At 44.6% G+C, this 12,314-nt stretch overlaps 1 protein-coding gene across 3 annotated transcripts in view; it reads right to left on the bottom strand.

Annotated features, from left to right (window-relative positions):
• Positions 1-12,314, bottom strand: part of Fam222b (family with sequence similarity 222 member B) — a 63,501-nt gene that overhangs the window by 36,994 nt on the left and 14,193 nt on the right. Inside the window, exon 1 of one of the 3 annotated variants that reach the window (XM_021177365.1) lies at positions 5,454-5,685. The exons of the other annotated variants lie outside the window; for them this stretch is intronic. The gene's annotated coding sequence lies outside the window, so the exon portion shown is untranslated. Of the gene's footprint in view, positions 1-5,453; positions 5,686-12,314 lie in introns of those variants that run through there. 3 annotated transcript variants of the gene reach the window in all.

The following is a 12,314-nucleotide window of genomic DNA, read 5'->3' as shown; positions in this document are numbered from 1 at the left end:
TGGAACTCACTCTGTAGACCAGGCTGGCCTCGAACTCAGAAATCCACCTGCCTCTGCCTCCCGAGTGCTGGGATTAAAGGTGTGCGCCACCACGCCCGGCTACCAATTTCTTTATAGTCTCCCTATGTAGCACAGCCAAATTTAAAATCCTACCTCAGCCTCTGACTGCTATGATTCCAGGCAGACATATGACTGCTCTGAGGCACTGACCAAATCCTACCTCAGCCTCTGACTGCTATGATTCCAGGCAGACATATGACTGCTCTGAGGCACTGACCAACATATGTACTCAACAAGCTTTTTTCCCCAATAATTTATTTAATTTTACTTTAGGTGCATCAGTAATATGCCTGCATGCATGTCTGTTCGGATCCCTTGGAACTAGAGTTACAGACAGTTGTGAGCTGCCATGTGGTTGCAGTTGAACCCAGATCCTCTAGGACAGCAGTCATTGCTCTTAATTTCTGAGCCATCTCTCCAGCACCCTTACCACACACACACACACACACACACACACACACACACACACACAATTTTTTTTTGTGAGTCAAAAGAATTCTTAAAAGGCAACATCATTAGAAAGGCAGCTCTGGCTCTCATCAGGGACAGACCTGCAAACTTCTGAGGATTAAACTGACTGAGATACAATCTGCCTGGACCATTCTTCAGGAAGTATTCAGTAACTCACCAGCAACTTTTAGGTTTCGAACCTGGGACAAAGAGCTGGGTGCCTACTGAACATATCAAAGTGGACCTGGCCACCAGGTTCTCCCTGAGTCCCTCAGCCCCTCCCTGTCATGGGGTCTGCTACCTACCTCGCATCCAGTCCTCCACCCTGAGCTCTCCCGTCTAGGAAAAATGGGCTGCTCTGCTGTACATAATCCAGCCATTTGACTACCCGCCCCTGTTCATACTTTGGCCTCCTGCTGTTGCACCCGGTCCCCTTTTCCTCTCTTCCTCCCTCTATCCTCTGTCTCACATGACCCAGATCAGGGTCACGTCCACTCTAGACTCTCCCAGAGGTCCCTGCCTCTGGCTGTGCTCTCCTACGTATCTAAAATAAACATGTTCCTCCCACATACCACAGAGCAACCTCATCTGCCACCCCATCCAAAACCAAAATTGCCTTGACTAAATGAAACCTATTTATCATGTTTCCTTCCTTCCCCTTTGTATTTCTTTTATTCATTCAGCAACCCATGTCCTAAATCTTTATCTGAGTGGTGAACAGATGACAAACCCCACCCACCGAGTCGAAGGCCCTCATGACTGAACTCAGCACAGAACTTCCTCAAAAGCCGGAGCTGGACTCCACAGTCAAGCCTGAGTGAGGAAGAGAAGGCGAGTGGGCCGCCATGGCTCAGAAGGGAAGGACTGTGGCCAGCTCTGAGTGCCTGAGTTCAGTCTCCAGGAACCAAGTCCCACAAGTCGTCCTCTGACCCCCATATGCTCCTGGTGAGCCCTGTGCATGTGTGTACGAATCTTAAATAAATTAATTAAAAATAATAAAAGAGAAAACACACAAGATACTGGTTGTGAGCTTAGGAGGCAGAGGCAAACAGACTTCTGGGTTTGAGGCCAGCCTGGTCTACGGGGCCAGTTCCAGGAAACCTGTGGGGAGGGAAAAAAAGCAAGCAAAAAAAAGATACTGGCTGTGACATATGATTGATAAAGCTAAAAACTGTCATCAGACACATCTTCACATGAACACACTGCCTCTACCTAAGCCTCTCACTTAAATCAGTATCCCAAAACTTCTAATACCTTCTCGCCTTGAGTACTCCCCACCTCCAAAGCGTACCGCACCCAAGCATATTATTCCAAGAACTAAGCAAAGCGAAGAATCCAATGCTTCCTTCACTTTCTCAAGGGAACGTTTCACACTTCAGATGTGATTAGACCAGAGTCTCCCCTTAAAGAGAACATAAAGCCATTTTTCTTACAATCTAAGCTGCACATCACAGGGGTAAACACACTGCTAAAGCAAAGTCAATGCCTTGCTTTAACTTCAGTGAACTGTCTCTTCAACCTAACCAACTACAACCCGCAGCTCTGCGTAACCGTTTCCTTGCAGAAGCTATATCTGAGCTCCCAAGACCTTTAAATGATGCCTGGAGACGAACTCAGATACACCATTAATAACTCTATACATAGCCTCTTGCCTCCCGGGAAAAATCCTTTGGGGAGCCCAACTATCACACCATACAAATTACTGACTGCACAGCAGACAAGAAAACAGACCTGTTAGATCTGGCGGTATAACTCAGTTGACAGTGATTTGCCCACATGCACAAAGCCATCTAAAATGTAAAAATTAAGTAATAAATAGTAAGAAAAAAACTGTAATCCCAGCCCTTAGTAGTCTAAGGCAGGAGGATATGGAGTCCAAGACCAGAGGTAAGGAAATGGCTCGCTGGGTAAATTCCTTGCTATACAAGCATAAAGACCTGAATTTGGGGGCCAGTTGTGGTGATGCACATTTCTGATCCCAGCACATGCGAGCCAGAGGCAGGAGGACCTCCGTGAGTTCCAGGCTAGGTCTACATAGTAGGGCAGCCAGAACCACATAAAGACCCTGTTTCAAAAAAACTAAACTAAAACCAAAACCAAACAACCAAACCAACCTGAATTTGGGTCCCCAACATCCACATAAATGCCAGGCAAGGCAGATCATATCTAAAACCACAGTGCTAGGTCAGAGAGGTCAGGGGCAGCAAGGAAGCTTGCTCTGTCTGAGTCAGCACAGTCCAACCCAATAAGAAATCCTGACTTGAAAGTAAGGTAAAGGGGATAGAGGGATGGCTCAGTAGCTAACAAACAGCACTGGCTGCTCTTCCTGGACTAAATTCCAAGCACCCACACAAAAGCTTACAATCATTTTGTCTATAACGCAAGTTACAGGGGATCCCATGCCCTCTTCTGGTCTTCAGGGACACCAGGCACACCGGTGATCCACAGGTATAACACCTACATACATAAAATGAAATTTTTAAGACCCCAGTAACCCTGCACATGCATACACATACATCTTAAGGCTGGACTCCGCTACAGAGTTAGACCGGATCTCAAAAACAAGACAAAAATCAGGGAGCAAAGTACAATGTAACTTCATAAAAAGCCATATTAAGTGTTCACACCTGGGAAAAGAGAAAAGAAAAATCTAGGGTATCAAACAGGGGGGCAAACAGATTAAAGCAGCATGGCTCCTGGTGCTTCTCTGCCTACTGCTTCCCCACCTTGCTAGAGAGCCAAGCACACTTCAAAGGTGTCACAGTCACACTCATCCCAGAGCAAGGAAGGCAAAAACAGGTGGATCTCCTGAGTTTGACCCCAGCTTGGTCTATGTATTGAACTCCAGACTAGCCAGAACTATATAGTGAGACACTGTCTCAAACAGACAAAAATAAACATTTTATATTTTATTCACTACACTAGCTGTCCAAAGCGTGAATCAGTGATGTTAACACTATTTATTCTCTGTAACGAGTTAGGCAAGCTCTGTCGGGAGGATCAGCTTCCCTTCCCTATTTAAACATAATTTGGAGCCCTTAGGGATAAAAGCATTAAAAAAAAATTTTTTTAAGCCAACATAGGATTATTGTGGTTTTCTTTTTGTAAAAAATTCAATACTAATACTTATTTGAAATGTATAAAATATGTATTTGTGTATTTGTGTGTGTGTGTGTGTACACACGTGGAGACAAAGTTCATTTCCTGATCTATTTTTCCATCACTGAGGTGACTTCCTGTCCCTTTCTACCTTTCTTCTGTTTATTGTTTTGAGACTAAGCCCAGGTTGGCCTTGAAGCTCTAATCTTTCCTCCCTTGTCTTGACAGAGTCTCCTAGGCAAGCACCCTACCATCTAAGCTCCGTCCCAAGCCCCCTATTTTCCATACTTGACTCTCATCTCAATTGTTCCTGACTGGTTAGAGATAAAATAAATCATCAAGAAAAATTACTCATCCAGCTAAAACTGTGACACAGCTGCAGAACATCAATTACATCTTCAAAACTGAACTCCAGTTACAACAGCCACTGGGAATTAAACCTGGAATAGGACAATAAATGAATCACTTTAGTTAATATTTATATAAAATGTTGTCAAGACACTGGTGTTCATCTCTTCTGACATAGCTCCTCTTTGCTAATCAACACAAAAATAAAGCCAGTCTGATCGAAAATGCACAACATGAAGAGACGAAGCCGGGGATGGTGGCTGTTATCCCAGCACTGCTGGCAAAGGCAGCTTAGGTGGACTGCTGTAAATTCCAGGACAACCTGGCTACCAGGCCAACTACACAGGGAGACTCTGTCTTCAAAAAATAATAACAAAACAAAAAGCAAAGATAACATGGACACTGACATCCAAAAGCACACCCTTTGTCCCTAATACTGTAATTGCTGGGCATTTCACCTTCGATTGGTAACTTTCCTTCTACTTAAAATATGTAAAGAATTCCCTAATTGGAGCTGGAGAGACCCATGTATTTCAGAAAGGATCCAGATCTAGCACAGTGGTGCACACCTGTTAATTGCCAGTAGTTTGCAGGAAGCTAAAGCCGGATGATAGGAATTCCATGCCAGGCTGAACCTAAACTATAGAGGGAGTTCCTCTTTAAAAAAAAAAAAATCATTAAGTTACAAAGGCAAAGAACTCCAAAAATAAAAATTGTCTAAATTGTAATTATACAGCCACCCAAATTAATAAAAGATTAAGGAGAACTCTTAAAAAGACAAATCAGACTACATTTTTGTAAAAAGATGCAGCTTTGGTGACAGAAACAAATCCCTTCACGAGCCCATGAATACAACTAACCCATGAATATAAGACATACAGCAATGGAGAGGCTGGTAAGGCCTTCAAGTTCAGTAAGAAGGTAAGTTTCCCCGGCTCCAGCTCTTTCTCCTTTAGGGCTGAGCCAATACACAAAGCCTGTGACAGTGTTCTCAAGAAAGAGACTTTACCAGAGTTAATCACTAACAATTATCAGGATTGCTTTTAACTACCAAGGCCGGAGGGCCGCCCCTCCTTCCCACCAAAACCTCCGCCTCTTTAAGATTACTGCTGCTGATTAAGACCGACCCAAAGAGGAGAATAAGGGCAGCCTTAATGAACACAGATGCTGCATAGTTTAAAAAAGCCAATCCGGGGTTCTATCTTTCCCCTGCCGGTTTACTGCATCAGATGCCACATGAAAAAGGCTCCTCTTTTTCCCATCTGTGCAATTTACTACGCGGCCGACATCTACACGTCGGTAAAAAGAGAAGTGTCCTGAATCTCCTTAACCAGCTGCAGGGGTGAGATGAAGAGACAGGAAGAAGGATGAAAGGTACAACTGGAAAATAAAGATAAGGTGATGAGACGCAGAGATCATACTTCCCATTCCATTTCCCCTCTCTTACAAGGTTAAGTCGGCTAAAGTCCCGGTGGCGTTAGAAAAAACACACACACCTTGCGCCCTGGGCAGGAGGTGATGTTGGCTCTGCAGCTCTCAGTGGGGCTCCGGGCTCCGCCCCGCCGGCCTGGGACAGTGCAGCCCTGCTTGCCCCAGACCAGGGAGGACAGAAGAGAGAGGGCTTCTAGAGGCTCAGGCAGGGGGAGGGGGAGACGGCTACTCCGGGTGCCAGGCTCACCGAGAGCGCTGCACTCCGCGGTGCGCCTACACCCCCTCCCCCAGCCGGCTCCGGCTCTCTCCCCTCCACCGCCGGAAGCCAGCCCCGCCCCCTCAACTCCATCCCTGCTCTTTGCAAGCTCCCTCCTGTCTACACAGCCAATCCTGAGCCAAGGAACCAGCAGAGCGACTTGCCATACAGCCAACTGGGGAGGCCCACTGGGAGGTCAGCCGCCGGGGATAGGCCAGCTACCCGCGGCCCCGGCCCCGGCACAGCTCCTCTTTGTTACCGCTGCCCCCGTCTCTCCTGGTGCCCACAACGAAGCTGGGAGCCAAGCATCCAGCGGTCGGGCCAGGTGATGCCCCGCCCGCCACTTCTCCTGCTCCTCCACCCACTCTGGGTACTAAAAGTGACCAGCCCCCGGGTGTTTCCTGCCAAAACGCTTCTTCAGACTTCCAAACCAAGTAACCACCGGAAGACACCCAACCACAAAAAGGATGCTCTCCAGGCCTCTCCGCTTTACCTTCCTTTTCTCAGACTAATCAACTGAATTCTGTCAAAACGATGGAAAGATTTAGGTATTAATCAATCGCAACGATTTTATCTGTTGGAAATTCATGCTTTCTCTGGGAGAAATGGGAGGAAGGAGAGAAGTGAGAAAGTATGTATCTGGAAGTTGGTGGACGTGGGAAGGGAACACACCAAATCTTCCGCAAAAATAAATAAAAGGAAACATACAAAGGTCACAAAGTTGGCTTCGACCTGTGTCGCATCCAAGGCATCTACACCCAATAATCCTGAAATGACCACTTCCTTATCAGTTTTCAGTATAACTAAGATGCAGACGGACCAGGTCTCCTTAGCAGTACAGGCCCAACGTTGTTAAAACAGTAACACTGATGCTGCATTAACTGGGTGTCTATACCCAAACTTAAATGGCTAATGGCAGTGTTAAGGGGACACTGGGGCTGGGATGGAATATACTCAAAACGGTATGGTTTCTTGGGTTGTAGTGGTATAGCAATATATGAGGTTCACTTAATAAAACAAAGAGGGGGTATGCTGGGGATGTAGCTTGGTTGGTGGAATGGTTGCCTAGCATGCTGTATGAATTGTACTGGCTGTTGACCACCAGACACCTGACTGCAAATATCTTTTCTTGTATTCCCATATTTCTAGACAATGATTTTTGTAAGACAATAAATTTATTCATTATAAAAAAAAAAAAAAGAATTAGGTTCAGTCCCCACGAAAAGCAGGCATAGTAGTAGAGGCAAGAGGATCAGAAGTTGGAGGCCAGCCTAGGCTGAGAGACCTGGGACAGACTGACCTATGTCGGGAGCGCTCGTGGAGCAAAGCACGGTGGCTCAAGCTTCTGACTCTATTGAGGAGGCATCTGAGTTCAAGGAAAGCGTGGACTACAGTGTGAGTTCAGGCTAGCACCGGCAGCAAAGTGAAACCGTAGCTCAAACTCAGAACAAAACAGCAAATAAACCAGAAGGACACCTTGGCTGGCAAATCATTCCTACAACTAAATAATTCAGGACTCCATGGAAAAGGCGTTAGCTGATAAACCCGGAAAAATAAAAAGCTCGAAGATGGATGAGGTATTCAAAAGGGACACTGTGTGGTACACACCTCCCTGATCCTCAGAAGGCCCCCTACCTCTGTGGTTTAGGATGCTTGGGCTGTGTGTGTTGGAGTGGGCTGCTGGTGGGATAAGTTGTTAGTTAATTCCTCATACTGATGGGGTAGCACATGGTAGAAAAAGAAAAAAAGCCAACATCTTGAAAAAGTTTCACACACATACACAAAATGAGACAGCAAGCTTGCGGATCAAGCATGATTTGGCATCTTTAAATACAGAGCCAATTTTCTTTAGTGCCAAAGCCAATGGCTTCTCCTGTAGATAAAATGGCACAGTTCCTGAAAAAGCCCTGGACGCTGTTTCCCCACAATCCTATAATCTGTCAGAAGACAGAAAACAAAAAGAAGGCTGTGCCAGCCAGAAAAAGCAAATTATAACCAACACAGAGCCAAACTTTATTTCAGACAGAAGGAGCTGTTCTATGTGTCTCTGAAAGAGGAGAAACAAAAGAGGCTTACCATTGCTCCAATAACCAAGGGCAAGCGACTAACTGAACCAAACACCATGTTGAATTAGCATTTGCTGCAAGAGGCTGCCTTCTCACTCCCTATTCATAGCCTCAAAGGGTATTTGCAATGCTTATTAAGAAGGGTTGATGCCAACAATATACAAGGAATTTTTACAAGCCACTAAGAAAAAGAATAAAAGCAAAGGAGAAAGTATTCAAAGAGCACACAACCACTAAGTGGTGTGTGAGATCTGCGAGGTCAAGGGCTGAGTACTGGCCACTGGCTTACATTCCCAGCACTTGCTAGAGACAGGAGAATCTAAAGTTCAAAGTCATCTTAAACTCCAAAGGGAGACTGAGGCCAGCCAAGACCAGAGACCCTTTTAAAAAGGGGGTAGGTGGAACTCCTGGAGAGGGGGCTCAATGGTTAAGAGAAGTTGTTTTTCCAAAAAACCTAAGTGGTTCCCAGCACCAACAGTGTAGTTCAACAATCTGAATTTCCCCTGTCTGAGGATCCAACATCCTCTTCTGGTCTCTGCAAGCACCAGACACACATAAATACATGCAGGCAAAACACTCATATACATAAAATAAAATGATAAATCTAAAAAGGAAAGCAAACATGTGTAGGTAACAGATTGCTGTAGGGCTTCGTGCATGCTAGACACACAGTCTACGCCAAGCCACATCTCTTCTGTTAACCTTCATTTTTAGACACTCAGGCTAGCCTTCCATGCACCTTAGCCAAGTCAGGCCTTAAAGTTGAAATCTTCCTGCCTTAGCTTCCCAAGTAGCTCAAGGGTTTGTTTCGTGTCACCGGGCTAGGCCAGGATCTCCTTGTCTAGTCACCAAGTGCATGTGCACACAACACACACACACACCTCTCAAATAGAGCTTGTGTACAGGAAAAGCAAGATGGGAACATCAGAGAAGTAAAAGAACCTAAGCTCTTACTTGTCCTTGACATAAGAGGTAATTGGAGACCAGGTGGGTTAACACATGAAGTAATCCTCACACTTGGGAAAAGGGTCAGGACCAACTTCAGCTACATGAGCTCCTGTATTCAAAATGGAGAGGCGGAGGACAAGGAGGAGACATAGTGGAGTGAAGGGGAAATCTAAATTCTGAGGATTCAGATTCAATTCCAATAGACAGGTCCTTAGGCTGTAGACAACACACAGAATCCCAACACAACTATAAGCAGGAAGAAGTTCTGAGCCTGTCAGCAATCTCACCACCTAGAGTTCACTTTTCCCTTGTATCAGGTCTAGACTACATCCTAATTTTCCCCTATAGTCAATGTCACTTTAGAGACTGAAAAAAAAAAAGTCCAAGAGATTCAAATTTCAAGCATGCCCCAAGTCCATGATAGATAATGACGGCACTGACTCTACATTTAGAACCGGGTGTGGAATACGGCACTAATCTTGCCTTCTTCAAATCCTAATTGAAACCATCACCTAACTCAGTGCCTCTCAAGGTTCCTAATGCTGCAACCCTTTAGTACAGTTCTTCCTCATGTTGTGCTGACCCCCCCAACCATAAGATTATTTTGTGGCAACTTCTCAACTATAATTTTGCAACGGTTCTGAGTTCTAATGTAAACATTTTTGGAGACAGAGATCTGCCAAAGGGGTCTCGACCCCAGGTTGAGAACCACTGCCTATTTGCACTCAAGTGTCTATATAGCATTCACTATAATGAAAATGTTTTTAGCCGGGTGGTGGTGGCGCACGCCTTTAGACCCAGCACTTGGGAGGCAGAGGCAGGCGGATTTCTGAGTTCGAGGCCAGCCTGGTCTACAAAGTGAGTTCCAGGACAGTCAGGGCTACACAGAGAAACCCTATCTCAAAAAAACAAAACAAAACAAAAAAGAAAGAAAGAAAGAAAGTGTTTTTAATGTTTCTATTGATTCGTTATGAAGCTTTAAATATAGATAGTAAAACCCCCAAACAGATTAGTACACACTCCACACTATTCTATTCACACTACAGAGTGCCACTTATCCTTCTACATCACCCAAAACCCAAGAGGATGAAAATCATATAAAAGAGGCTGGACAAATGACTCAGTGGTTAAAGATGCTTGCCCCACAAGCCTCAGAACCCATGTAAAAATGGACAGAACTGACCCCACAAAGCTGTCCTCTGACTTCCACACACACACAATAATAATGAAGTTTAAAGTTTTTTCCTAAATTAAAAAAAAAATCCCTATAATAGGAACCGGTAAAGTGATATTATAATAAATCTCTAGGGAAATGTGTCTTTAATAAGACATTGCTTCATTACGGTGTCATAACTGATACATTCTAGAAATTAGGGTAGCAATATCATGTCACAAATTCTGAGACTTTTTTCCCCAAATAGTATTTAAAAAAAAACATATCACCTTTCTCAAAAGGAACTTAAGCCTCTAACAGACAGCATGTTGCTAATTTTCACAACATCCCAATAAAGAACTATTATTTAACATTTATATCACACTTGAACTTGCAAAAATGTTTTACAATTATTTTCATTAATAGTCAGTCATACCTCACAACTACCCACTGTGAGCTAAACTGGTCTTATTATCCTTATTTGACAGCTGGGAAAACTAAGGCCGCCCTAAGGCCAAGGTCAAACCTGCCTACTTTTTCCCAAAGCCAGGAACCTAAACCCTTAAAGTCAGATTCCCTTACCCACTGCTTGTATTGTATCAGCCCCAATGATACAATACAGGGTTTTTGAAAGCAGAACATCACTTAAAACACTAGCATGAAATATTAGGAAATTATAATACTTCAGTAAAAATATAATCTTTTGGATACAAATAGGTAAGAATTTAGTAACAATGACAGGAAATTAAAAAAAAAAAAAAGTTGTTCATTCTAGTAATCCCAGCACACTCTAGAAGCTGAGGCAGGATTGTTGCAAATTGAGCCTGCCTGAGCTACAGAGTAAGACCCTGTCTCAAAGTGGGAGGAAATCTATATTAGGTGTCACATAACTGTAATCCTAGCATTAAGGAGGTGAAGGCAGGAGGATTGCCAGTTCTGGCTACTGATGTACATAGCCAGAGTTATTTAAAAGAAAACTGGCTTGCTAGCTCTAGCCTGTAATCCTGGCGCTGAGAAAATATAGGGAGTAGGCAGGAGAACCAGTAGTTAAGGGCCTCCCTCAACCACACAGGTTAAAGCCAACCTGGGGTATGCAAGACCCTATCTAAAAAGAAGAAAAAATGGGGTTGGGATGAGGAACTGGCAGGTGGCTCAGTAGATAAAGCAATTGTGGGGCGAGTGGGAAGGCCAGAATCCAGATCCTCAAAAGCCCCGAAAACTGGGCAAGTATGATGGACACCGAGAATGCCAGCACTCACCACCAGGCATCTCAAAGTTCAGCAAGCGACTTTTCCTTCAATTAAAGTGGAAAATGACTTATGTCTTTAATCCTAGCTCTCAGGAGGAAAAGGCAGACAGATCTCTGTAAATCTGAGGCCAGCCTGGTCTAGATAGTAGTTCCAGCCAGCCAGAGCTACACTGTGAGACCCTGCTGGGCAGGGGAGAGGGTGGAAAACAAAGAACACATCCAACATTAACTTCAGGACTAAATACACACTAACAACAATGCACCCATATATATATGGGTGCCCACACAGAAGAACACACATACATGCAGGCAAACAATGAACACAGGTAAAGAGGAAGGGAGGGGACAGCAGATCTACCTCCCTGACAGCACTGATAATGATAAATCAAACAAGAAAAGAAACTGACTTCTAAACAAAAAAAGTCATTGTATTCTATGAAAAAAAAAAGGGGGGGGGGAGAATTAAATGCATGTTTCATCTTCCCAATTCCTCTGCACTCGGACTTCAATTTTCATTCCTTAGCCAACAGCTTTAAACAAAGACACAGTAATCTCCAGGTTATCAACCTTCAAGAACTCCCATTCTTACCTGACCCTCAAAAGCATCCAACACAGCTGACGACGCCTTCCTGAAAGACACTTCTGCTCCCCCGCCCCCAGTCCCCATTTCAGGTTGCCCTGAATTCATGACTTCCCTGCCTTAGCCACTAAGAGCTGGGATCCTAGATGTGTACTGCCACACAGCTCTGAAGCGCTTCTTCACCTGACTTGTGTTTTAACTTTTGGATTTCTGCCTCCCTCCACAGCTGCTCCTTTCTGAAGCTTCTCTGCCGTAGCCTCACGCCACCCTTAGCTGCCCTCCTGATTTAATTCTGTAACTTCCAATTTGTCCACATGCTGAGAACTTCCAAATCTGAAATTCCAGCTCCTCCTTCTCCCTAGAAATGCCAGGTTTTTCCATTCAACTATCTATTTCAAGCATCTTAAATCTGGCATGGCTAAGACTAAATCCTTTACAAATGTGTTGTTATTCTTACCCTTGTCGATGAATAACGCCGCTTATTCACCTAATTCCATGTAGCAATTTAGAAGTTACCCACTACTCCTCTTTTGCCCCACCCCCTCAACTATAATAAGACCCAGTCAGGCCTTCAACCTCATTCCCAAAAACACACAGACTCGCCGGGCGTGGTGGCGCATGCCTTTAATCCCAGCACTCAGGAGGCAGAGGCAGGCGGATTTCTGAGTTCGAGG

The sequence above is a fragment of the Mus caroli genome, chromosome 11 (assembly GCF_900094665.2).
Source record: "Mus caroli chromosome 11, CAROLI_EIJ_v1.1, whole genome shotgun sequence".
In the NCBI taxonomy this organism is placed as follows: domain Eukaryota; kingdom Metazoa; phylum Chordata; class Mammalia; order Rodentia; family Muridae; genus Mus; species Mus caroli.
This window is presented reverse-complemented; position numbering and strand designations above follow the sequence as displayed.